At 54.5% G+C, this 23904-nt stretch overlaps 27 non-coding genes across 27 annotated transcripts; all 27 read right to left on the bottom strand.

Annotated features, from left to right (window-relative positions):
* Positions 1–224: 224 nt before the first annotated feature.
* On the bottom strand, positions 225–340 carry LOC138565788 (U5 spliceosomal RNA). The gene has a single exon (XR_011301613.1). It is a non-coding gene; the product is annotated as a U5 spliceosomal RNA (small nuclear RNA).
* A 770-nt stretch (positions 341–1110) lies between these two features.
* LOC138565787 (U5 spliceosomal RNA) lies at positions 1111–1226 on the bottom strand. The gene has a single exon (XR_011301612.1). It is a non-coding gene; the product is annotated as a U5 spliceosomal RNA (small nuclear RNA).
* Positions 1227–1996: 770 nt separating this feature from the next.
* Positions 1997–2112, bottom strand: LOC138565785 (U5 spliceosomal RNA). Its single transcript, XR_011301611.1, has one exon. It is a non-coding gene; the product is annotated as a U5 spliceosomal RNA (small nuclear RNA).
* A 790-nt stretch (positions 2113–2902) lies between these two features.
* LOC138565784 (U5 spliceosomal RNA) lies at positions 2903–3018 on the bottom strand. The gene has a single exon (XR_011301610.1). It is a non-coding gene; the product is annotated as a U5 spliceosomal RNA (small nuclear RNA).
* Positions 3019–3794: 776 nt separating this feature from the next.
* LOC138565783 (U5 spliceosomal RNA) lies at positions 3795–3910 on the bottom strand. Its single transcript, XR_011301609.1, has one exon. It is a non-coding gene; the product is annotated as a U5 spliceosomal RNA (small nuclear RNA).
* A 776-nt stretch (positions 3911–4686) lies between these two features.
* Positions 4687–4802, bottom strand: LOC138565782 (U5 spliceosomal RNA). Its single transcript, XR_011301608.1, has one exon. It is a non-coding gene; the product is annotated as a U5 spliceosomal RNA (small nuclear RNA).
* A 770-nt stretch (positions 4803–5572) lies between these two features.
* Positions 5573–5688, bottom strand: LOC138565781 (U5 spliceosomal RNA). Its single transcript, XR_011301607.1, has one exon. It is a non-coding gene; the product is annotated as a U5 spliceosomal RNA (small nuclear RNA).
* A 770-nt stretch (positions 5689–6458) lies between these two features.
* On the bottom strand, positions 6459–6574 carry LOC138565780 (U5 spliceosomal RNA). Its single transcript, XR_011301605.1, has one exon. It is a non-coding gene; the product is annotated as a U5 spliceosomal RNA (small nuclear RNA).
* Positions 6575–7364: 790 nt separating this feature from the next.
* On the bottom strand, positions 7365–7480 carry LOC138565779 (U5 spliceosomal RNA). Its single transcript, XR_011301604.1, has one exon. It is a non-coding gene; the product is annotated as a U5 spliceosomal RNA (small nuclear RNA).
* An 805-nt stretch (positions 7481–8285) lies between these two features.
* On the bottom strand, positions 8286–8401 carry LOC138565777 (U5 spliceosomal RNA). Its single transcript, XR_011301602.1, has one exon. It is a non-coding gene; the product is annotated as a U5 spliceosomal RNA (small nuclear RNA).
* A 776-nt stretch (positions 8402–9177) lies between these two features.
* LOC138565776 (U5 spliceosomal RNA) lies at positions 9178–9293 on the bottom strand. Its single transcript, XR_011301601.1, has one exon. It is a non-coding gene; the product is annotated as a U5 spliceosomal RNA (small nuclear RNA).
* A 776-nt stretch (positions 9294–10069) lies between these two features.
* Positions 10070–10185, bottom strand: LOC138565774 (U5 spliceosomal RNA). Its single transcript, XR_011301600.1, has one exon. It is a non-coding gene; the product is annotated as a U5 spliceosomal RNA (small nuclear RNA).
* Positions 10186–10955: 770 nt separating this feature from the next.
* LOC138565773 (U5 spliceosomal RNA) lies at positions 10956–11071 on the bottom strand. The gene has a single exon (XR_011301599.1). It is a non-coding gene; the product is annotated as a U5 spliceosomal RNA (small nuclear RNA).
* A 776-nt stretch (positions 11072–11847) lies between these two features.
* Positions 11848–11963, bottom strand: LOC138565772 (U5 spliceosomal RNA). The gene has a single exon (XR_011301598.1). It is a non-coding gene; the product is annotated as a U5 spliceosomal RNA (small nuclear RNA).
* Positions 11964–12739: 776 nt separating this feature from the next.
* LOC138565771 (U5 spliceosomal RNA) lies at positions 12740–12855 on the bottom strand. The gene has a single exon (XR_011301597.1). It is a non-coding gene; the product is annotated as a U5 spliceosomal RNA (small nuclear RNA).
* A 776-nt stretch (positions 12856–13631) lies between these two features.
* Positions 13632–13747, bottom strand: LOC138565770 (U5 spliceosomal RNA). The gene has a single exon (XR_011301596.1). It is a non-coding gene; the product is annotated as a U5 spliceosomal RNA (small nuclear RNA).
* A 776-nt stretch (positions 13748–14523) lies between these two features.
* Positions 14524–14639, bottom strand: LOC138565769 (U5 spliceosomal RNA). Its single transcript, XR_011301595.1, has one exon. It is a non-coding gene; the product is annotated as a U5 spliceosomal RNA (small nuclear RNA).
* Positions 14640–15415: 776 nt separating this feature from the next.
* LOC138565768 (U5 spliceosomal RNA) lies at positions 15416–15531 on the bottom strand. Its single transcript, XR_011301594.1, has one exon. It is a non-coding gene; the product is annotated as a U5 spliceosomal RNA (small nuclear RNA).
* Positions 15532–16301: 770 nt separating this feature from the next.
* Positions 16302–16417, bottom strand: LOC138565767 (U5 spliceosomal RNA). Its single transcript, XR_011301593.1, has one exon. It is a non-coding gene; the product is annotated as a U5 spliceosomal RNA (small nuclear RNA).
* Positions 16418–17193: 776 nt separating this feature from the next.
* Positions 17194–17309, bottom strand: LOC138565765 (U5 spliceosomal RNA). The gene has a single exon (XR_011301591.1). It is a non-coding gene; the product is annotated as a U5 spliceosomal RNA (small nuclear RNA).
* A 776-nt stretch (positions 17310–18085) lies between these two features.
* Positions 18086–18201, bottom strand: LOC138565764 (U5 spliceosomal RNA). Its single transcript, XR_011301590.1, has one exon. It is a non-coding gene; the product is annotated as a U5 spliceosomal RNA (small nuclear RNA).
* A 776-nt stretch (positions 18202–18977) lies between these two features.
* LOC138565763 (U5 spliceosomal RNA) lies at positions 18978–19093 on the bottom strand. Its single transcript, XR_011301589.1, has one exon. It is a non-coding gene; the product is annotated as a U5 spliceosomal RNA (small nuclear RNA).
* Positions 19094–19863: 770 nt separating this feature from the next.
* Positions 19864–19979, bottom strand: LOC138565762 (U5 spliceosomal RNA). The gene has a single exon (XR_011301588.1). It is a non-coding gene; the product is annotated as a U5 spliceosomal RNA (small nuclear RNA).
* Positions 19980–20755: 776 nt separating this feature from the next.
* Positions 20756–20871, bottom strand: LOC138565761 (U5 spliceosomal RNA). The gene has a single exon (XR_011301587.1). It is a non-coding gene; the product is annotated as a U5 spliceosomal RNA (small nuclear RNA).
* A 776-nt stretch (positions 20872–21647) lies between these two features.
* LOC138565760 (U5 spliceosomal RNA) lies at positions 21648–21763 on the bottom strand. Its single transcript, XR_011301586.1, has one exon. It is a non-coding gene; the product is annotated as a U5 spliceosomal RNA (small nuclear RNA).
* Positions 21764–22539: 776 nt separating this feature from the next.
* On the bottom strand, positions 22540–22655 carry LOC138565759 (U5 spliceosomal RNA). The gene has a single exon (XR_011301585.1). It is a non-coding gene; the product is annotated as a U5 spliceosomal RNA (small nuclear RNA).
* Positions 22656–23431: 776 nt separating this feature from the next.
* On the bottom strand, positions 23432–23547 carry LOC138565758 (U5 spliceosomal RNA). Its single transcript, XR_011301584.1, has one exon. It is a non-coding gene; the product is annotated as a U5 spliceosomal RNA (small nuclear RNA).
* Between the last annotated feature and the right edge of the window lie 357 nt (positions 23548–23904).

Below are 23904 nucleotides of genomic sequence, written 5' to 3'. Positions count from 1 at the left end.
CTAGCTTGGAGCCAGCCTCTGCTGGCTCACCAGCAGGTGGCGACAGCAGCAAGCATTAGCTAAAGGCTCCCCCCTCTGGCTACCACTGCAAGGCATCAGCCTGGCTGTGCTGCGAGGACCCCTGCAAAGGCTGACTGACAGCTGGGGGGTGCAAGCCAACAGCTGAAAAGCAGGCTTTGCGCTTTCATTTGCTCTGTTTCTTTTTTTTTTTAACCAGCATAGGTAACCCTGCACTTGGCAGGGCTTCAAAAAATTGAGTGAAACTCTTTAATGTTCCTCTCCACGGAAATCTTTAGTAAAAGGCGAAAGATTTATTCGGTTTGAAGAGAAACCAGAGTATGCGCTCTGGTGGCCCCGACTGCGGCCGCAAAAAATGCAACACCTCACTAGCTCAGGGTGACTTAGTGAAGCAGTGCACACGATGACGCTTTTTGAGATGAAGCGAATGGAGAATGCTATCGGGCTCCGAACCCGTGGCAGAATGACTTTATTTGCAAGCAATCCCATCCAAAGTCATGAAACCTGGCAGGGGATTGTGGGTATGCAAATTTCTCCAGACCGCAGGCCATGTGACATTGGCCAAAAGGCAGGCAGAGTCTGCCTTTGCCTGAGGACTCCCCTCGTTTACATAAGGTCTAGGGCTTCTGGGAGGCAGGCGTGAGATTTTCTTTTGGGCCCCAGAGATGGGGCTCCTCCCCCAGGATGTTGAAGAAGCAGCCCGCTCTCTCCTTTCTCAGGACACAGGGGTCATTTTCCGCCCTCACCCTGTCTTGCACGGGTGCTGGGCCTCCTGGGCTGCCAGCGGGCAAAGAACGGCGTTTGTCAGGCGTTCGTCAGCCGATCGGGGCCCGGGCCCAAACCCCTGCCCACTGGGGCCATATCCTCCTGGATGCTAGCTTGCAGCCAGCCTCTGCTGGCTCACCAGCAGGTGGCGACAGCAGCAAGCATTAGCTAAAGGCTCCCCCCTCTGGCTACCACTGCAAGGCATCAGCCTGGCTGTGCTGCGAGGACCCCTGCAAAGGCTGACTGACAGCTGGGGGGTGCAAGCCAACAGCTGAAAAGCAGGCTTTGCGCTTTCATTTGCTCTGTTTCTTTTTAACCAGCATAGGTAACCCTGCACTTGGCAGGGCTTCAAAAAATTGAGTGAAACTCTTTAATGTTCCTCTCCACGGAAATCTTTAGTAAAAGGCGAAAGATTTATTCGGTTTGAAGAGAAACCAGAGTATGCGCTCTAGTGGCCCCGACTGCGGCCGCAAAAAATGCAACACCTCACTAGCTCAGGGTGACTTAGTGAAGCAGTGCACACGATGACGCTTTTTGAGATGAAGCGAATGGAGAATGCTATCGGGCTCCGAACCCGTGGCAGAATGACTTTATTTGCAAGCAATCCCATCCAAAGTCATGAAACCTGGCAGGGGATTGTGGGTATGCAAATTTCTCCAGACCGCAGGCCATGTGACATTGGCCAAAAGGCAGGCAGAGTCTGCCTTTGCCTGAGGACTCCCCTCGTTTACATAAGGTCTAGGGCTTCTGGGAGGCAGGCGTGAGATTTTCTTTTGGGCCCCAGAGATGGGGCTCCTCCCCCAGGATGTTGAAGAAGCAGCCCGCTCTCTCCTTTCTCAGGACACAGGGGTCATTTTCCGCCCTCACCCTGTCTTGCACGGGTGCTGGGCCTCCTGGGCTGCCAGCGGGCAAAGGACGGCGTTTGTCAGGCGTTCGTCAGCCGATCGGGGCCCGGGCCCAAACCCCTGCCCACTGGGGCCATATCCTCCTGGATGCTAGCTTGGAGCCAGCCTCTGCTGGCTCACCAGCAGGTGGCGACAGCGGCAAGCATTAGCTAAAGGCTCCCCCCTCTGGCTACCACTGCAAGGCATCAGCCTGGCTGTGCTGCGAGGACCCCTGCAAAGGCTGACTGACAGCTGGGGGGTGCAAGCCAACAGCTGAAAAGCAGGCTTTGCGCTTTCATTTGCTCTGTTTCTTTTTAACCAGCATAGGTAACCCTGCACTTGGCAGGGCTTCAAAAAATTGAGTGAAACTCTTTAATGTTCCTCTCCACGGAAATCTTTAGTAAAAGGCGAAAGATTTATTCGGTTTGAAGAGAAACCAGAGTATGCGCTCTAGTGGCCCCGACTGCGGCCGCAAAAAATGCAACACCTCACTAGCTCAGGGTGACTTAGTGAAGCAGTGCACACGATGACGCTTTTTGAGATGAAGCGAATGGAGAATGCTATCGGGCTCCGAACCCGTGGCAGAATGACTTTATTTGCAAGCAATCCCATCCAAAGTCATGAAACCTGGCAGGGGATTGTGGGTATGCAAATTTCTCCAGACCGCAGGCCATGTGACATTGGCCAAAAGGCAGGCAGAGTCTGCCTTTGCCTGAGGACTCCCCTCGTTTACATAAGGTCTAGGGCTTCTGGGAGGCAGGCGTGAGATTTTCTTTTGGGCCCCAGAGATGGGGCTCCTCCCCCAGGATGTTGAAAAAGCAGCCCGCTCTCTCCTTTCTCAGGACACAGGGGTCATTTTCCGCCCTCACCCTGTCTTGCACGGGTGCTGGGCCTCCTGGGCTGCCAGGTTCTTTTGCCCGCCGGGCAAAGGACGGCGTTTGTCAGGCGTTCGTCAACCGATCGGGGCCCGGGCCCAAACCCCTGCCCACTGGGGCCATATCCTCCTGGATGCTAGCTTGCAGCCAGCCTCTGCTGGCTCACCAGCAGGTGGCGACAGCAGCAAGCATTAGCTAAAGGCTCCCCCCTCTGGCTACCACTGCAAGGCATCAGCCTGGCTGTGCTGCGAGGACCCCTGCAAAGGCTGACTGACAGCTGGGGGGTGCAAGCCAACAGCTGAAAAGCAGGCTTTGCGCTTTCATTTGCTCTGTTTCTTTTTTTTTTTAACCAGCATAGGTAACCCTGCACTTGGCAGGGCTTCAAAAAATTGAGTGAAACTCTTTAATGTTCCTCTCCACGGAAATCTTTAGTAAAAGGCGAAAGATTTATTCGGTTTGAAGAGAAACCAGAGTATGCGCTCTAGTGGCCCCGACTGCGGCCGCAAAAAATGCAACACCTCACTAGCTCAGGGTGACTTAGTGAAGCAGTGCACACGATGACGCTTTTTGAGATGAAGCGAATGGAGAATGCTATCGGGCTCCGAACCCGTGGCAGAATGACTTTATTTGCAAGCAATCCCATCCAAAGTCATGAAACCTGGCAGGGGATTGTGGGTATGCAAATTTCTCCAGACCGCAGGCCATGTGACATTGGCCAAAAGGTAGGCAGAGTCTGCCTTTGCCTGAGGACTCCCCTCGTTTACATAAGGTCTAGGGCTTCTGGGAGGCAGGCGTGAGATTTTCTTTTGGGCCCCAGAGATGGGGCTCCTCCCCCAGGATGTTGAAGAAGCAGCCCGCTCTCTCCTTTCTCAGGACACAGGGATCATTTTCCGCCCTCACCCTGTCTTGCACGGGTGCTGGGCCTCCTGGGCTGCCAGCGGGCAAAGAACGGCGTTTGTCAGGCGTTCGTCAGCCGATCGGGGCCCGGGCCCAAACCCCTGCCCACTGGGGCCATATCCTCCTGGATGCTAGCTTGGAGCCAGCCTCTGCTGGCTCACCAGCAGGTGGCGACAGCAGCAAGCATTAGCTAAAGGCTCCCCCCTCTGGCTACCACTGCAAGGCATCAGCCTGGCTGTGCTGCGAGGACCCCTGCAAAGGCTGACTGACAGCTGGGGGGTGCAAGCCAACAGCTGAAAAGCAGGCTTTGCGCTTTCATTTGCTCTGTTTCTTTTTTTTTTTAACCAGCATAGGTAACCCTGCACTTGGCAGGGCTTCAAAAAATTGAGTGAAACTCTTTAATGTTCCTCTCCACGGAAATCTTTAGTAAAAGGCGAAAGATTTATTCGGTTTGAAGAGAAACCAGAGTATGCACTCTAGTGGCCCCGACTGCGGCCGCAAAAAATGCAACACCTCACTAGCTCAGGGTGACTTAGTGAAGCAGTGCACACGATGACGCTTTTTGAGATGAAGCGAATGGAGAATGCTATCGGGCTCCGAACCCGTGGCAGAATGACTTTATTTGCAAGCAATCCCATCCAAAGTCATGAAACCTGGCAGGGGATTGTGGGTATGCAAATTTCTCCAGACCGCAGGCCATGTGACATTGGCCAAAAGGCAGGCAGAGTCTGCCTTTGCCTGAGGACTCCCCTCGTTTACATAAGGTCTAGGGCTTCTGGGAGGCAGGCGTGAGATTTTCTTTTGGGCCCCAGAGATGGGGCTCCTCCCCCAGGATGTTGAAGAAGCAGCCCGCTCTCTCCTTTCTCAGGACACAGGGGTCATTTTCCGCCCTCACCCTGTCTTGCACGGGTGCTGGGCCTCCTGGGCTGCCAGCGGGCAAAGAACGGCGTTTGTCAGGCGTTCGTCAGCCGATCGGGGCCCGGGCCCAAACCCCTGCCCACTGGGGCCATATCCTCCTGGATGCTAGCTTGGAGCCAGCCTCTGCTGGCTCACCAGCAGGTGGCGACAGCAGCAAGCATTAGCTAAAGGCTCCCCCCTCTGGCTACCACTGCAAGGCATCAGCCTGGCTGTGCTGCGAGGACCCCTGCAAAGGCTGACTGACAGCTGGGGGGTGCAAGCCAACAGCTGAAAAGCAGGCTTTGCGCTTTCATTTGCTCTGTTTCTTTTTTTTTTTAACCAGCATAGGTAACCCTGCACTTGGCAGGGCTTCAAAAAATTGAGTGAAACTCTTTAATGTTCCTCTCCACGGAAATCTTTAGTAAAAGGCGAAAGATTTATTCGGTTTGAAGAGAAACCAGAGTATGCGCTCTGGTGGCCCCGACTGCGGCCGCAAAAAATGCAACACCTCACTAGCTCAGGGTGACTTAGTGAAGCAGTGCACACGATGACGCTTTTTGAGATGAAGCGAATGGAGAATGCTATCGGGCTCCGAACCCGTGGCAGAATGACTTTATTTGCAAGCAATCCCATCCAAAGTCATGAAACCTGGCAGGGGATTGTGGGTATGCAAATTTCTCCAGACCGCAGGCCATGTGACATTGGCCAAAAGGCAGGCAGAGTCTGCCTTTGCCTGAGGACTCCCCTCGTTTACATAAGGTCTAGGGCTTCTGGGAGGCAGGCGTGAGATTTTCTTTTGGGCCCCAGAGATGGGGCTCCTCCCCCAGGATGTTGAAGAAGCAGCCCGCTCTCTCCTTTCTCAGGACACAGGGGTCATTTTCCGCCCTCACCCTGTCTTGCACGGGTGCTGGGCCTCCTGGGCTGCCAGCGGGCAAAGAACGGCGTTTGTCAGGCGTTCGTCAGCCGATCGGGGCCCGGGCCCAAACCCCTGCCCACTGGGGCCATATCCTCCTGGATGCTAGCTTGCAGCCAGCCTCTGCTGGCTCACCAGCAGGTGGCGACAGCAGCAAGCATTAGCTAAAGGCTCCCCCCTCTGGCTACCACTGCAAGGCATCAGCCTGGCTGTGCTGCGAGGACCCCTGCAAAGGCTGACTGACAGCTGGGGGGTGCAAGCCAACAGCTGAAAAGCAGGCTTTGCGCTTTCATTTGCTCTGTTTCTTTTTAACCAGCATAGGTAACCCTGCACTTGGCAGGGCTTCAAAAAATTGAGTGAAACTCTTTAATGTTCCTCTCCACGGAAATCTTTAGTAAAAGGCGAAAGATTTATTCGGTTTGAAGAGAAACCAGAGTATGCGCTCTAGTGGCCCCGACTGCGGCCGCAAAAAATGCAACACCTCACTAGCTCAGGGTGACTTAGTGAAGCAGTGCACACGATGACGCTTTTTGAGATGAAGCGAATGGAGAATGCTATCGGGCTCCGAACCCGTGGCAGAATGACTTTATTTGCAAGCAATCCCATCCAAAGTCATGAAACCTGGCAGGGGATTGTGGGTATGCAAATTTCTCCAGACCGCAGGCCATGTGACATTGGCCAAAAGGCAGGCAGAGTCTGCCTTTGCCTGAGGACTCCCCTCGTTTACATAAGGTCTAGGGCTTCTGGGAGGCAGGCGTGAGATTTTCTTTTGGGCCCCAGAGATGGGGCTCCTCCCCCAGGATGTTGAAGAAGCAGCCCGCTCTCTCCTTTCTCAGGACACAGGGGTCATTTTCCGCCCTCACCCTGTCTTGCACGGGTGCTGGGCCTCCTGGGCTGCCAGCGGGCAAAGGACGGCGTTTGTCAGGCGTTCGTCAGCCGATCGGGGCCCGGGCCCAAACCCCTGCCCACTGGGGCCATATCCTCCTGGATGCTAGCTTGGAGCCAGCCTCTGCTGGCTCACCAGCAGGTGGCGACAGCGGCAAGCATTAGCTAAAGGCTCCCCCCTCTGGCTACCACTGCAAGGCATCAGCCTGGCTGTGCTGCGAGGACCCCTGCAAAGGCTGACTGACAGCTGGGGGGTGCAAGCCAACGGCTGAAAAGCAGGCTTTGCGCTTTCATTTGCTCTGTTTCTTTTTAACCAGCATAGGTAACCCTGCACTTGGCAGGGCTTCAAAAAATTGAGTGAAACTCTTTAATGTTCCTCTCCACGGAAATCTTTAGTAAAAGGCGAAAGATTTATTCGGTTTGAAGAGAAACCAGAGTATGCGCTCTAGTGGCCCCGACTGCGGCCGCAAAAAATGCAACACCTCACTAGCTCAGGGTGACTTAGTGAAGCAGTGCACACGATGACGCTTTTTGAGATGAAGCGAATGGAGAATGCTATCGGGCTCCGAACCCGTGGCAGAATGACTTTATTTGCAAGCAATCCCATCCAAAGTCATGAAACCTGGCAGGGGATTGTGGGTATGCAAATTTCTCCAGACCGCAGGCCATGTGACATTGGCCAAAAGGCAGGCAGAGTCTGCCTTTGCCTGAGGACTCCCCTCGTTTACATAAGGTCTAGGGCTTCTGGGAGGCAGGCGTGAGATTTTCTTTTGGGCCCCAGAGATGGGGCTCCTCCCCCAGGATGTTGAAAAAGCAGCCCGCTCTCTCCTTTCTCAGGACACAGGGGTCATTTTCCGCCCTCACCCTGTCTTGCACGGGTGCTGGGCCTCCTGGGCTGCCAGGTTCTTTTGCCCGCCGGGCAAAGGACGGCGTTTGTCAGGCGTTCGTCAACCGATCGGGGCCCGGGCCCAAACCCCTGCCCACTGGGGCCATATCCTCCTGGATGCTAGCTTGCAGCCAGCCTCTGCTGGCTCACCAGCAGGTGGCGACAGCAGCAAGCATTAGCTAAAGGCTCCCCCCTCTGGCTACCACTGCAAGGCATCAGCCTGGCTGTGCTGCGAGGACCCCTGCAAAGGCTGACTGACAGCTGGGGGGTGCAAGCCAACAGCTGAAAAGCAGGCTTTGCGCTTTCATTTGCTCTGTTTCTTTTTTTTTTTAACCAGCATAGGTAACCCTGCACTTGGCAGGGCTTCAAAAAATTGAGTGAAACTCTTTAATGTTCCTCTCCACGGAAATCTTTAGTAAAAGGCGAAAGATTTATTCGGTTTGAAGAGAAACCAGAGTATGCGCTCTAGTGGCCCCGACTGCGGCCGCAAAAAATGCAACACCTCACTAGCTCAGGGTGACTTAGTGAAGCAGTGCACACGATGACGCTTTTTGAGATGAAGCGAATGGAGAATGCTATCGGGCTCCGAACCCGTGGCAGAATGACTTTATTTGCAAGCAATCCCATCCAAAGTCATGAAACCTGGCAGGGGATTGTGGGTATGCAAATTTCTCCAGACCGCAGGCCATGTGACATTGGCCAAAAGGCAGGCAGAGTCTGCCTTTGCCTGAGGACTCCCCTCGTTTACATAAGGTCTAGGGCTTCTGGGAGGCAGGCGTGAGATTTTCTTTTGGGCCCCAGAGATGGGGCTCCTCCCCCAGGATGTTGAAAAAGCAGCCCGCTCTCTCCTTTCTCAGGACACAGGGGTCATTTTCCGCCCTCACCCTGTCTTGCACGGGTGCTGGGCCTCCTGGGCTGCCAGGTTCTTTTGCCCGCCAGGGCAAAGCCCGCCGGGCAAAGGACGGCGTTTGTCAGGCGTTCGTCAGCCGATCGGGGCCCGGGCCCAAACCCCTGCCCACTGGGGCCATATCCTCCTGGATGCTAGCTTGGAGCCAGCCTCTGCTGGCTCACCAGCAGGTGGCAACAGCAGCAAGCATTAGCTAAAGGCTCCCCCCTCTGGCTACCACTGCAAGGCATCAGCCTGGCTGTGCTGCGAGGACCCCTGCAAAGGCTGACTGACAGCTGGGGGGTGCAAGCCAACAGCTGAAAAGCAGGCTTTGCGCTTTTATTTGCTCTGTTTCTTTTTTTTTTTAACCAGCATAGGTAACCCTGCACTTGGCAGGGCTTCAAAAAATTGAGTGAAACTCTTTAATGTTCCTCTCCACGGAAATCTTTAGTAAAAGGCGAAAGATTTATTCGGTTTGAAGAGAAACCAGAGTATGCGCTCTAGTGGCCCCGACTGCGGCCGCAAAAAATGCAACACCTCACTAGCTCAGGGTGACTTAGTGAAGCAGTGCACACGATGACGCTTTTTGAGATGAAGCGAATGGAGAATGCTATCGGGCTCCGAACCCGTGGCAGAATGACTTTATTTGCAAGCAATCCCATCCAAAGTCATGAAACCTGGCAGGGGATTGTGGGTATGCAAATTTCTCCAGACCGCAGGCCATGTGACATTGGCCAAAAGGCAGGCAGAGTCTGCCTTTGCCTGAGGACTCCCCTCGTTTACATAAGGTCTAGGGCTTCTGGGAGGCAGGCGTGAGATTTTCTTTTGGGCCCCAGAGATGGGGCTCCTCCCCCAGGATGTTGAAGAAGCAGCCCGCTCTCTCCTTTCTCAGGACACAGGGATCATTTTCCGCCCTCACCCTGTCTTGCACGGGTGCTGGGCCTCCTGGGCTGCCAGCGGGCAAAGAACGGCGTTTGTCAGGCGTTCGTCAGCCGATCGGGGCCCGGGCCCAAACCCCTGCCCACTGGGGCCATATCCTCCTGGATGCTAGCTTGGAGCCAGCCTCTGCTGGCTCACCAGCAGGTGGCGACAGCAGCAAGCATTAGCTAAAGGCTCCCCCCTCTGGCTACCACTGCAAAGCATCAGCCTGGCTGTGCTGCGAGGACCCCTGCAAAGGCTGACTGACAGCTGGGGGGTGCAAGCCAACAGCTGAAAAGCAGGCTTTGCGCTTTCATTTGCTCTGTTTCTTTTTTTTTTTAACCAGCATAGGTAACCCTGCACTTGGCAGGGCTTCAAAAAATTGAGTGAAACTCTTTAATGTTCCTCTCCACGGAAATCTTTAGTAAAAGGCGAAAGATTTATTCGGTTTGAAGAGAAACCAGAGTATGCGCTCTAGTGGCCCCGACTGCGGCCGCAAAAAATGCAACACCTCACTAGCTCAGGGTGACTTAGTGAAGCAGTGCACACGATGACGCTTTTTGAGATGAAGCGAATGGAGAATGCTATCGGGCTCCGAACCCGTGGCAGAATGACTTTATTTGCAAGCAATCCCATCCAAAGTCATGAAACCTGGCAGGGGATTGTGGGTATGCAAATTTCTCCAGACCGCAGGCCATGTGACATTGGCCAAAAGGCAGGCAGAGTCTGCCTTTGCCTGAGGACTCCCCTCGTTTACATAAGGTCTAGGGCTTCTGGGAGGCAGGCGTGAGATTTTCTTTTGGGCCCCAGAGATGGGGCTCCTCCCCCAGGATGTTGAAAAAGCAGCCCGCTCTCTCCTTTCTCAGGACACAGGGGTCATTTTCCGCCCTCACCCTGTCTTGCACGGGTGCTGGGCCTCCTGGGCTGCCAGCGGGCAAAGAACGGCGTTTGTCAGGCGTTCGTCAGCCGATCGGGGCCCGGGCCCAAACCCCTGCCCACTGGGGCCATATCCTCCTGGATGCTAGCTTGGAGCCAGCCTCTGCTGGCTCACCAGCAGGTGGCGACAGCAGCAAGCATTAGCTAAAGGCTCCCCCCTCTGGCTACCACTGCAAGGCATCAGCCTGGCTGTGCTGCGAGGACCCCTGCAAAGGCTGACTGACAGCTGGGGGGTGCAAGCCAACAGCTGAAAAGCAGGCTTTGCGCTTTCATTTGCTCTGTTTCTTTTTTTTTTTAACCAGCATAGGTAACCCTGCACTTGGCAGGGCTTCAAAAAATTGAGTGAAACTCTTTAATGTTCCTCTCCACGGAAATCTTTAGTAAAAGGCGAAAGATTTATTCGGTTTGAAGAGAAACCAGAGTATGCGCTCTGGTGGCCCCGACTGCGGCCGCAAAAAATGCAACACCTCACTAGCTCAGGGTGACTTAGTGAAGCAGTGCACACGATGACGCTTTTTGAGATGAAGCGAATGGAGAATGCTATCGGGCTCCGAACCCGTGGCAGAATGACTTTATTTGCAAGCAATCCCATCCAAAGTCATGAAACCTGGCAGGGGATTGTGGGTATGCAAATTTCTCCAGACCGCAGGCCATGTGACATTGGCCAAAAGGCAGGCAGAGTCTGCCTTTGCCTGAGGACTCCCCTCGTTTACATAAGGTCTAGGGCTTCTGGGAGGCAGGCGTGAGATTTTCTTTTGGGCCCCAGAGATGGGGCTCCTCCCCCAGGATGTTGAAGAAGCAGCCCGCTCTCTCCTTTCTCAGGACACAGGGGTCATTTTCCGCCCTCACCCTGTCTTGCACGGGTGCTGGGCCTCCTGGGCTGCCAGCGGGCAAAGAACGGCGTTTGTCAGGCGTTCGTCAGCCGATCGGGGCCCGGGCCCAAACCCCTGCCCACTGGGGCCATATCCTCCTGGATGCTAGCTTGCAGCCAGCCTCTGCTGGCTCACCAGCAGGTGGCGACAGCAGCAAGCATTAGCTAAAGGCTCCCCCCTCTGGCTACCACTGCAAGGCATCAGCCTGGCTGTGCTGCGAGGACCCCTGCAAAGGCTGACTGACAGCTGGGGGGTGCAAGCCAACAGCTGAAAAGCAGGCTTTGCGCTTTCATTTGCTCTGTTTCTTTTTAACCAGCATAGGTAACCCTGCACTTGGCAGGGCTTCAAAAAATTGAGTGAAACTCTTTAATGTTCCTCTCCACGGAAATCTTTAGTAAAAGGCGAAAGATTTATTCGGTTTGAAGAGAAACCAGAGTATGCGCTCTAGTGGCCCCGACTGCGGCCGCAAAAAATGCAACACCTCACTAGCTCAGGGTGACTTAGTGAAGCAGTGCACACGATGACGCTTTTTGAGATGAAGCGAATGGAGAATGCTATCGGGCTCCGAACCCGTGGCAGAATGACTTTATTTGCAAGCAATCCCATCCAAAGTCATGAAACCTGGCAGGGGATTGTGGGTATGCAAATTTCTCCAGACCGCAGGCCATGTGACATTGGCCAAAAGGCAGGCAGAGTCTGCCTTTGCCTGAGGACTCCCCTCGTTTACATAAGGTCTAGGGCTTCTGGGAGGCAGGCGTGAGATTTTCTTTTGGGCCCCAGAGATGGGGCTCCTCCCCCAGGATGTTGAAGAAGCAGCCCGCTCTCTCCTTTCTCAGGACACAGGGGTCATTTTCCGCCCTCACCCTGTCTTGCACGGGTGCTGGGCCTCCTGGGCTGCCAGCGGGCAAAGGACGGCGTTTGTCAGGCGTTCGTCAGCCGATCGGGGCCCGGGCCCAAACCCCTGCCCACTGGGGCCATATCCTCCTGGATGCTAGCTTGGAGCCAGCCTCTGCTGGCTCACCAGCAGGTGGCGACAGCGGCAAGCATTAGCTAAAGGCTCCCCCCTCTGGCTACCACTGCAAGGCATCAGCCTGGCTGTGCTGCGAGGACCCCTGCAAAGGCTGACTGACAGCTGGGGGGTGCAAGCCAACAGCTGAAAAGCAGGCTTTGCGCTTTCATTTGCTCTGTTTCTTTTTTTTTTTAACCAGCATAGGTAACCCTGCACTTGGCAGGGCTTCAAAAAATTGAGTGAAACTCTTTAATGTTCCTCTCCACGGAAATCTTTAGTAAAAGGCGAAAGATTTATTCGGTTTGAAGAGAAACCAGAGTATGCGCTCTAGTGGCCCCGACTGCGGCCGCAAAAAATGCAACACCTCACTAGCTCAGGGTGACTTAGTGAAGAGGTGCACACGATGACGCTTTTTGAGATGAAGCGAATGGAGAATGCTATCGGGCTCCGAACCCGTGGCAGAATGACTTTATTTGCAAGCAATCCCATCCAAAGTCATGAAACCTGGCAGGGGATTGTGGGTATGCAAATTTCTCCAGACCGCAGGCCATGTGACATTGGCCAAAAGGCAGGCAGAGTCTGCCTTTGCCTGAGGACTCCCCTCGTTTACATAAGGTCTAGGGCTTCTGGGAGGCAGGCGTGAGATTTTCTTTTGGGCCCCAGAGATGGGGCTCCTCCCCCAGGATGTTGAAGAAGCAGCCCGCTCTCTCCTTTCTCAGGACACAGGGATCATTTTCCGCCCTCACCCTGTCTTGCACGGGTGCTGGGCCTCCTGGGCTGCCAGCGGGCAAAGAACGGCGTTTGTCAGGCGTTCGTCAGCCGATCGGGGCCCGGGCCCAAACCCCTGCCCACTGGGGCCATATCCTCCTGGATGCTAGCTTGGAGCCAGCCTCTGCTGGCTCACCAGCAGGTGGCGACAGCAGCAAGCATTAGCTAAAGGCTCCCCCCTCTGGCTACCACTGCAAAGCATCAGCCTGGCTGTGCTGCGAGGACCCCTGCAAAGGCTGACTGACAGCTGGGGGGTGCAAGCCAACAGCTGAAAAGCAGGCTTTGCGCTTTCATTTGCTCTGTTTCTTTTTTTTTTTAACCAGCATAGGTAACCCTGCACTTGGCAGGGCTTCAAAAAATTGAGTGAAACTCTTTAATGTTCCTCTCCACGGAAATCTTTAGTAAAAGGCGAAAGATTTATTCGGTTTGAAGAGAAACCAGAGTATGCGCTCTAGTGGCCCCGACTGCGGCCGCAAAAAATGCAACACCTCACTAGCTCAGGGTGACTTAGTGAAGCAGTGCACACGATGACGCTTTTTGAGATGAAGCGAATGGAGAATGCTATCGGGCTCCGAACCCGTGGCAGAATGACTTTATTTGCAAGCAATCCCATCCAAAGTCATGAAACCTGGCAGGGGATTGTGGGTATGCAAATTTCTCCAGACCGCAGGCCATGTGACATTGGCCAAAAGGCAGGCAGAGTCTGCCTTTGCCTGAGGACTCCCCTCGTTTACATAAGGTCTAGGGCTTCTGGGAGGCAGGCGTGAGATTTTCTTTTGGGCCCCAGAGATGGGGCTCCTCCCCCAGGATGTTGAAAAAGCAGCCCGCTCTCTCCTTTCTCAGGACACAGGGGTCATTTTCCGCCCTCACCCTGTCTTGCACGGGTGCTGGGCCTCCTGGGCTGCCAGCGGGCAAAGGACGGCGTTTGTCAGGCGTTCGTCAGCCGATCGGGGCCCGGGCCCAAACCCCTGCCCACTGGGGCCATATCCTCCTGGATGCTAGCTTGGAGCCAGCCTCTGCTGGCTCACCAGCAGGTGGCGACAGCGGCAAGCATTAGCTAAAGGCTCCCCCCTCTGGCTACCACTGCAAGGCATCAGCCTGGCTGTGCTGCGAGGACCCCTGCAAAGGCTGACTGACAGCTGGGGGGTGCAAGCCAACAGCTGAAAAGCAGGCTTTGCGCTTTCATTTGCTCTGTTTCTTTTTTTTTTTAACCAGCATAGGTAACCCTGCACTTGGCAGGGCTTCAAAAAATTGAGTGAAACTCTTTAATGTTCCTCTCCACGGAAATCTTTAGTAAAAGGCGAAAGATTTATTCGGTTTGAAGAGAAACCAGAGTATGCGCTCTAGTGGCCCCGACTGCGGCCGCAAAAAATGCAACACCTCACTAGCTCAGGGTGACTTAGTGAAGCAGTGCACACGATGACGCTTTTTGAGATGAAGCGAATGGAGAATGCTATCGGGCTCCGAACCCGTGGCAGAATGACTTTATTTGCAAGCAATCCCATCCAAAGTCATGAAACCTGGCAGGGGATTGTGGGTATGCAAATTTCTCCAGACCGCAGGCCATGTGACATTGGCCAAAAGGCAGGCAGAGTCTGCCTTTGCCTGAGGACTCCCCTCGTTTACATAAGGTCTAGGGCTTCTGGGAGGCAGGCGTGAGATTTTCTTTTGGGCCCCAGAGATGGGGCTCCTCCCCCAGGATGTTGAAGAAGCAGCCCGCTCTCTCCTTTCTCAGGACACAGGGATCATTTTCCGCCCTCACCCTGTCTTGCACGGGTGCTGGGCCTCCTGGGCTGCCAGCGGGCAAAGAACGGCGTTTGTCAGGCGTTCGTCAGCCGATCGGGGCCCGGGCCCAAACCCCTGCCCACTGGGGCCATATCCTCCTGGATGCTAGCTTGGAGCCAGCCTCTGCTGGCTCACCAGCAGGTGGCGACAGCAGCAAGCATTAGCTAAAGGCTCCCCCCTCTGGCTACCACTGCAAAGCATCAGCCTGGCTGTGCTGCGAGGACCCCTGCAAAGGCTGACTGACAGCTGGGGGGTGCAAGCCAACAGCTGAAAAGCAGGCTTTGCGCTTTCATTTGCTCTGTTTCTTTTTTTTTTTAACCAGCATAGGTAACCCTGCACTTGGCAGGGCTTCAAAAAATTGAGTGAAACTCTTTAATGTTCCTCTCCACGGAAATCTTTAGTAAAAGGCGAAAGATTTATTCGGTTTGAAGAGAAACCAGAGTATGCGCTCTAGTGGCCCCGACTGCGGCCGCAAAAAATGCAACACCTCACTAGCTCAGGGTGACTTAGTGAAGCAGTGCACACGATGACGCTTTTTGAGATGAAGCGAATGGAGAATGCTATCGGGCTCCGAACCCGTGGCAGAATGACTTTATTTGCAAGCAATCCCATCCAAAGTCATGAAACCTGGCAGGGGATTGTGGGTATGCAAATTTCTCCAGACCGCAGGCCATGTGACATTGGCCAAAAGGCAGGCAGAGTCTGCCTTTGCCTGAGGACTCCCCTCGTTTACATAAGGTCTAGGGCTTCTGGGAGGCAGGCGTGAGATTTTCTTTTGGGCCCCAGAGATGGGGCTCCTCCCCCAGGATGTTGAAAAAGCAGCCCGCTCTCTCCTTTCTCAGGACACAGGGGTCATTTTCCGCCCTCACCCTGTCTTGCACGGGTGCTGGGCCTCCTGGGCTGCCAGCGGGCAAAGAACGGCGTTTGTCAGGCGTTCGTCAGCCGATCGGGGCCCGGGCCCAAACCCCTGCCCACTGGGGCCATATCCTCCTGGATGCTAGCTTGGAGCCAGCCTCTGCTGGCTCACCAGCAGGTGGCGACAGCAGCAAGCATTAGCTAAAGGCTCCCCCCTCTGGCTACCACTGCAAGGCATCAGCCTGGCTGTGCTGCGAGGACCCCTGCAAAGGCTGACTGACAGCTGGGGGGTGCAAGCCAACAGCTGAAAAGCAGGCTTTGCGCTTTCATTTGCTCTGTTTCTTTTTTTTTTTAACCAGCATAGGTAACCCTGCACTTGGCAGGGCTTCAAAAAATTGAGTGAAACTCTTTAATGTTCCTCTCCACGGAAATCTTTAGTAAAAGGCGAAAGATTTATTCGGTTTGAAGAGAAACCAGAGTATGCGCTCTGGTGGCCCCGACTGCGGCCGCAAAAAATGCAACACCTCACTAGCTCAGGGTGACTTAGTGAAGCAGTGCACACGATGACGCTTTTTGAGATGAAGCGAATGGAGAATGCTATCGGGCTCCGAACCCGTGGCAGAATGACTTTATTTGCAAGCAATCCCATCCAAAGTCATGAAACCTGGCAGGGGATTGTGGGTATGCAAATTTCTCCAGACCGCAGGCCATGTGACATTGGCCAAAAGGCAGGCAGAGTCTGCCTTTGCCTGAGGACTCCCCTCGTTTACATAAGGTCTAGGGCTTCTGGGAGGCAGGCGTGAGATTTTCTTTTGGGCCCCAGAGATGGGGCTCCTCCCCCAGGATGTTGAAGAAGCAGCCCGCTCTCTCCTTTCTCAGGACACAGGGGTCATTTTCCGCCCTCACCCTGTCTTGCACGGGTGCTGGGCCTCCTGGGCTGCCAGCGGGCAAAGAACGGCGTTTGTCAGGCGTTCGTCAGCCGATCGGGGCCCGGGCCCAAACCCCTGCCCACTGGGGCCATATCCTCCTGGATGCTAGCTTGCAGCCAGCCTCTGCTGGCTCACCAGCAGGTGGCGACAGCAGCAAGCATTAGCTAAAGGCTCCCCCCTCTGGCTACCACTGCAAGGCATCAGCCTGGCTGTGCTGCGAGGACCCCTGCAAAGGCTGACTGACAGCTGGGGGGTGCAAGCCAACAGCTGAAAAGCAGGCTTTGCGCTTTCATTTGCTCTGTTTCTTTTTAACCAGCATAGGTAACCCTGCACTTGGCAGGGCTTCAAAAAATTGAGTGAAACTCTTTAATGTTCCTCTCCACGGAAATCTTTAGTAAAAGGCGAAAGATTTATTCGGTTTGAAGAGAAACCAGAGTATGCGCTCTAGTGGCCCCGACTGCGGCCGCAAAAAATGCAACACCTCACTAGCTCAGGGTGACTTAGTGAAGCAGTGCACACGATGACGCTTTTTGAGATGAAGCGAATGGAGAATGCTATCGGGCTCCGAACCCGTGGCAGAATGACTTTATTTGCAAGCAATCCCATCCAAAGTCATGAAACCTGGCAGGGGATTGTGGGTATGCAAATTTCTCCAGACCGCAGGCCATGTGACATTGGCCAAAAGGCAGGCAGAGTCTGCCTTTGCCTGAGGACTCCCCTCGTTTACATAAGGTCTAGGGCTTCTGGGAGGCAGGCGTGAGATTTTCTTTTGGGCCCCAGAGATGGGGCTCCTCCCCCAGGATGTTGAAGAAGCAGCCCGCTCTCTCCTTTCTCAGGACACAGGGGTCATTTTCCGCCCTCACCCTGTCTTGCACGGGTGCTGGGCCTCCTGGGCTGCCAGCGGGCAAAGGACGGCGTTTGTCAGGCGTTCGTCAGCCGATCGGGGCCCGGGCCCAAACCCCTGCCCACTGGGGCCATATCCTCCTGGATGCTAGCTTGGAGCCAGCCTCTGCTGGCTCACCAGCAGGTGGCGACAGCGGCAAGCATTAGCTAAAGGCTCCCCCCTCTGGCTACCACTGCAAGGCATCAGCCTGGCTGTGCTGCGAGGACCCCTGCAAAGGCTGACTGACAGCTGGGGGGTGCAAGCCAACAGCTGAAAAGCAGGCTTTGCGCTTTCATTTGCTCTGTTTCTTTTTTTTTTTAACCAGCATAGGTAACCCTGCACTTGGCAGGGCTTCAAAAAATTGAGTGAAACTCTTTAATGTTCCTCTCCACGGAAATCTTTAGTAAAAGGCGAAAGATTTATTCGGTTTGAAGAGAAACCAGAGTATGCGCTCTAGTGGCCCCGACTGCGGCCGCAAAAAATGCAACACCTCACTAGCTCAGGGTGACTTAGTGAAGCAGTGCACACGATGACGCTTTTTGAGATGAAGCGAATGGAGAATGCTATCGGGCTCCGAACCCGTGGCAGAATGACTTTATTTGCAAGCAATCCCATCCAAAGTCATGAAACCTGGCAGGGGATTGTGGGTATGCAAATTTCTCCAGACCGCAGGCCATGTGACATTGGCCAAAAGGCAGGCAGAGTCTGCCTTTGCCTGAGGACTCCCCTCGTTTACATAAGGTCTAGGGCTTCTGGGAGGCAGGCGTGAGATTTTCTTTTGGGCCCCAGAGATGGGGCTCCTCCCCCAGGATGTTGAAGAAGCAGCCCGCTCTCTCCTTTCTCAGGACACAGGGATCATTTTCCGCCCTCACCCTGTCTTGCACGGGTGCTGGGCCTCCTGGGCTGCCAGCGGGCAAAGAACGGCGTTTGTCAGGCGTTCGTCAGCCGATCGGGGCCCGGGCCCAAACCCCTGCCCACTGGGGCCATATCCTCCTGGATGCTAGCTTGGAGCCAGCCTCTGCTGGCTCACCAGCAGGTGGCGACAGCAGCAAGCATTAGCTAAAGGCTCCCCCCTCTGGCTACCACTGCAAAGCATCAGCCTGGCTGTGCTGCGAGGACCCCTGCAAAGGCTGACTGACAGCTGGGGGGTGCAAGCCAACAGCTGAAAAGCAGGCTTTGCGCTTTCATTTGCTCTGTTTCTTTTTTTTTTTAACCAGCATAGGTAACCCTGCACTTGGCAGGGCTTCAAAAAATTGAGTGAAACTCTTTAATGTTCCTCTCCACGGAAATCTTTAGTAAAAGGCGAAAGATTTATTCGGTTTGAAGAGAAACCAGAGTATGCGCTCTAGTGGCCCCGACTGCGGCCGCAAAAAATGCAACACCTCACTAGCTCAGGGTGACTTAGTGAAGCAGTGCACACGATGACGCTTTTTGAGATGAAGCGAATGGAGAATGCTATCGGGCTCCGAACCCGTGGCAGAATGACTTTATTTGCAAGCAATCCCATCCAAAGTCATGAAACCTGGCAGGGGATTGTGGGTATGCAAATTTCTCCAGACCGCAGGCCATGTGACATTGGCCAAAAGGCAGGCAGAGTCTGCCTTTGCCTGAGGACTCCCCTCGTTTACATAAGGTCTAGGGCTTCTGGGAGGCAGGCGTGAGATTTTCTTTTGGGCCCCAGAGATGGGGCTCCTCCCCCAGGATGTTGAAAAAGCAGCCCGCTCTCTCCTTTCTCAGGACACAGGGGTCATTTTCCGCCCTCACCCTGTCTTGCACGGGTGCTGGGCCTCCTGGGCTGCCAGCGGGCAAAGAACGGCGTTTGTCAGGCGTTCGTCAGCCGATCGGGGCCCGGGCCCAAACCCCTGCCCACTGGGGCCATATCCTCCTGGATGCTAGCTTGGAGCCAGCCTCTGCTGGCTCACCAGCAGGTGGCGACAGCAGCAAGCATTAGCTAAAGGCTCCCCCCTCTGGCTACCACTGCAAGGCATCAGCCTGGCTGTGCTGCGAGGACCCCTGCAAAGGCTGACTGACAGCTGGGGGGTGCAAGCCAACAGCTGAAAAGCAGGCTTTGCGCTTTCATTTGCTCTGTTTCTTTTTTTTTTTAACCAGCATAGGTAACCCTGCACTTGGCAGGGCTTCAAAAAATTGAGTGAAACTCTTTAATGTTCCTCTCCACGGAAATCTTTAGTAAAAGGCGAAAGATTTATTCGGTTTGAAGAGAAACCAGAGTATGCGCTCTGGTGGCCCCGACTGCGGCCGCAAAAAATGCAACACCTCACTAGCTCAGGGTGACTTAGTGAAGCAGTGCACACGATGACGCTTTTTGAGATGAAGCGAATGGAGAATGCTATCGGGCTCCGAACCCGTGGCAGAATGACTTTATTTGCAAGCAATCCCATCCAAAGTCATGAAACCTGGCAGGGGATTGTGGGTATGCAAATTTCTCCAGACCGCAGGCCATGTGACATTGGCCAAAAGGCAGGCAGAGTCTGCCTTTGCCTGAGGACTCCCCTCGTTTACATAAGGTCTAGGGCTTCTGGGAGGCAGGCGTGAGATTTTCTTTTGGGCCCCAGAGATGGGGCTCCTCCCCCAGGATGTTGAAGAAGCAGCCCGCTCTCTCCTTTCTCAGGACACAGGGGTCATTTTCCGCCCTCACCCTGTCTTGCACGGGTGCTGGGCCTCCTGGGCTGCCAGCGGGCAAAGAACGGCGTTTGTCAGGCGTTCGTCAGCCGATCGGGGCCCGGGCCCAAACCCCTGCCCACTGGGGCCATATCCTCCTGGATGCTAGCTTGCAGCCAGCCTCTGCTGGCTCACCAGCAGGTGGCGACAGCAGCAAGCATTAGCTAAAGGCTCCCCCCTCTGGCTACCACTGCAAGGCATCAGCCTGGCTGTGCTGCGAGGACCCCTGCAAAGGCTGACTGACAGCTGGGGGGTGCAAGCCAACAGCTGAAAAGCAGGCTTTGCGCTTTCATTTGCTCTGTTTCTTTTTAACCAGCATAGGTAACCCTGCACTTGGCAGGGCTTCAAAAAATTGAGTGAAACTCTTTAATGTTCCTCTCCACGGAAATCTTTAGTAAAAGGCGAAAGATTTATTCGGTTTGAAGAGAAACCAGAGTATGCGCTCTAGTGGCCCCGACTGCGGCCGCAAAAAATGCAACACCTCACTAGCTCAGGGTGACTTAGTGAAGCAGTGCACACGATGACGCTTTTTGAGATGAAGCGAATGGAGAATGCTATCGGGCTCCGAACCCGTGGCAGAATGACTTTATTTGCAAGCAATCCCATCCAAAGTCATGAAACCTGGCAGGGGATTGTGGGTATGCAAATTTCTCCAGACCGCAGGCCATGTGACATTGGCCAAAAGGCAGGCAGAGTCTGCCTTTGCCTGAGGACTCCCCTCGTTTACATAAGGTCTAGGGCTTCTGGGAGGCAGGCGTGAGATTTTCTTTTGGGCCCCAGAGATGGGGCTCCTCCCCCAGGATGTTGAAGAAGCAGCCCGCTCTCTCCTTTCTCAGGACACAGGGGTCATTTTCCGCCCTCACCCTGTCTTGCACGGGTGCTGGGCCTCCTGGGCTGCCAGCGGGCAAAGGACGGCGTTTGTCAGGCGTTCGTCAGCCGATCGGGGCCCGGGCCCAAACCCCTGCCCACTGGGGCCATATCCTCCTGGATGCTAGCTTGGAGCCAGCCTCTGCTGGCTCACCAGCAGGTGGCGACAGCGGCAAGCATTAGCTAAAGGCTCCCCCCTCTGGCTACCACTGCAAGGCATCAGCCTGGCTGTGCTGCGAGGACCCCTGCAAAGGCTGACTGACAGCTGGGGGGTGCAAGCCAACAGCTGAAAAGCAGGCTTTGCGCTTTCATTTGCTCTGTTTCTTTTTTTTTTTAACCAGCATAGGTAACCCTGCACTTGGCAGGGCTTCAAAAAATTGAGTGAAACTCTTTAATGTTCCTCTCCACGGAAATCTTTAGTAAAAGGCGAAAGATTTATTCGGTTTGAAGAGAAACCAGAGTATGCGCTCTAGTGGCCCCGACTGCGGCCGCAAAAAATGCAACACCTCACTAGCTCAGGGTGACTTAGTGAAGAGGTGCACACGATGACGCTTTTTGAGATGAAGCGAATGGAGAATGCTATCGGGCTCCGAACCCGTGGCAGAATGACTTTATTTGCAAGCAATCCCATCCAAAGTCATGAAACCTGGCAGGGGATTGTGGGTATGCAAATTTCTCCAGACCGCAGGCCATGTGACATTGGCCAAAAGGCAGGCAGAGTCTGCCTTTGCCTGAGGACTCCCCTCGTTTACATAAGGTCTAGGGCTTCTGGGAGGCAGGCGTGAGATTTTCTTTTGGGCCCCAGAGATGGGGCTCCTCCCCCAGGATGTTGAAGAAGCAGCCCGCTCTCTCCTTTCTCAGGACACAGGGATCATTTTCCGCCCTCACCCTGTCTTGCACGGGTGCTGGGCCTCCTGGGCTGCCAGCGGGCAAAGAACGGCGTTTGTCAGGCGTTCGTCAGCCGATCGGGGCCCGGGCCCAAACCCCTGCCCACTGGGGCCATATCCTCCTGGATGCTAGCTTGGAGCCAGCCTCTGCTGGCTCACCAGCAGGTGGCGACAGCAGCAAGCATTAGCTAAAGGCTCCCCCCTCTGGCTACCACTGCAAAGCATCAGCCTGGCTGTGCTGCGAGGACCCCTGCAAAGGCTGACTGACAGCTGGGGGGTGCAAGCCAACAGCTGAAAAGCAGGCTTTGCGCTTTCATTTGCTCTGTTTCTTTTTTTTTTTAACCAGCATAGGTAACCCTGCACTTGGCAGGGCTTCAAAAAATTGAGTGAAACTCTTTAATGTTCCTCTCCACGGAAATCTTTAGTAAAAGGCGAAAGATTTATTCGGTTTGAAGAGAAACCAGAGTATGCGCTCTAGTGGCCCCGACTGCGGCCGCAAAAAATGCAACACCTCACTAGCTCAGGGTGACTTAGTGAAGCAGTGCACACGATGACGCTTTTTGAGATGAAGCGAATGGAGAATGCTATCGGGCTCCGAACCCGTGGCAGAATGACTTTATTTGCAAGCAATCCCATCCAAAGTCATGAAACCTGGCAGGGGATTGTGGGTATGCAAATTTCTCCAGACCGCAGGCCATGTGACATTGGCCAAAAGGCAGGCAGAGTCTGCCTTTGCCTGAGGACTCCCCTCGTTTACATAAGGTCTAGGGCTTCTGGGAGGCAGGCGTGAGATTTTCTTTTGGGCCCCAGAGATGGGGCTCCTCCCCCAGGATGTTGAAAAAGCAGCCCGCTCTCTCCTTTCTCAGGACACAGGGGTCATTTTCCGCCCTCACCCTGTCTTGCACGGGTGCTGGGCCTCCTGGGCTGCCAGCGGGCAAAGGACGGCGTTTGTCAGGCGTTCGTCAGCCGATCGGGGCCCGGGCCCAAACCCCTGCCCACTGGGGCCATATCCTCCTGGATGCTAGCTTGGAGCCAGCCTCTGCTGGCTCACCAGCAGGTGGCGACAGCGGCAAGCATTAGCTAAAGGCTCCCCCCTCTGGCTACCACTGCAAGGCATCAGCCTGGCTGTGCTGCGAGGACCCCTGCAAAGGCTGACTGACAGCTGGGGGGTGCAAGCCAACAGCTGAAAAGCAGGCTTTGCGCTTTCATTTGCTCTGTTTCTTTTTTTTTTTAACCAGCATAGGTAACCCTGCACTTGGCAGGGCTTCAAAAAATTGAGTGAAACTCTTTAATGTTCCTCTCCACGGAAATCTTTAGTAAAAGGCGAAAGATTTATTCGGTTTGAAGAGAAACCAGAGTATGCGCTCTAGTGGCCCCGACTGCGGCCGCAAAAAATGCAACACCTCACTAGCTCAGGGTGACTTAGTGAAGCAGTGCACACGATGACGCTTTTTGAGATGAAGCGAATGGAGAATGCTATCGGGCTCCGAACCCGTGGCAGAATGACTTTATTTGCAAGCAATCCCATCCAAAGTCATGAAACCTGGCAGGGGATTGTGGGTATGCAAATTTCTCCAGACCGCAGGCCATGTGACATTGGCCAAAAGGCAGGCAGAGTCTGCCTTTGCCTGAGGACTCCCCTCGTTTACATAAGGTCTAGGGCTTCTGGGAGGCAGGCGTGAGATTTTCTTTTGGGCCCCAGAGATGGGGCTCCTCCCCCAGGATGTTGAAGAAGCAGCCCGCTCTCTCCTTTCTCAGGACACAGGGATCATTTTCCGCCCTCACCCTGTCTTGCACGGGTGCTGGGCCTCCTGGGCTGCCAGCGGGCAAAGAACGGCGTTTGTCAGGCGTTCGTCAGCCGATCGGGGCCCGGGCCCAAACCCCTGCCCACTGGGGCCATATCCTCCTGGATGCTAGCTTGGAGCCAGCCTCTGCTGGCTCACCAGCAGGTGGCGACAGCAGCAAGCATTAGCTAAAGGCTCCCCCCTCTGGCTACCACTGCAAAGCATCAGCCTGGCTGTGCTGCGAGGACCCCTGCAAAGGCTGACTGACAGCTGGGGGGTGCAAGCCAACAGCTGAAAAGCAGGCTTTGCGCTTTCATTTGCTCTGTTTCTTTTTTTTTTTAACCAGCATAGGTAACCCTGCACTTGGCAGGGCTTCAAAAAATTGAGTGAAACTCTTTAATGTTCCTCTCCACGGAAATCTTTAGTAAAAGGCGAAAGATTTATTCGGTTTGAAGAGAAACCAGAGTATGCGCTCTAGTGGCCCCGACTGCGGCCGCAAAAAATGCAACACCTCACTAGCTCAGGGTGACTTAGTGAAGCAGTGCACACGATGACGCTTTTTGAGATGAAGCGAATGGAGAATGCTATCGGGCTCCGAACCCGTGGCAGAATGACTTTATTTGCAAGCAATCCCATCCAAAGTCATGAAACCTGGCAGGGGATTGTGGGTATGCAAATTTCTCCAGACCGCAGGCCATGTGACATTGGCCAAAAGGCAGGCAGAGTCTGCCTTTGCCTGAGGACTCCCCTCGTTTACATAAGGTCTAGGGCTTCTGGGAGGCAGGCGTGAGATTTTCTTTTGGGCCCCAGAGATGGGGCTCCTCCC

This window comes from Ambystoma mexicanum, chromosome 1q, assembly GCF_040938575.1.
Source record: "Ambystoma mexicanum isolate Mex_15411 chromosome 1q, UKY_AmexF1_1, whole genome shotgun sequence".
Classification (NCBI taxonomy): domain Eukaryota; kingdom Metazoa; phylum Chordata; class Amphibia; order Caudata; family Ambystomatidae; genus Ambystoma; species Ambystoma mexicanum.
This window is presented reverse-complemented; position numbering and strand designations above follow the sequence as displayed.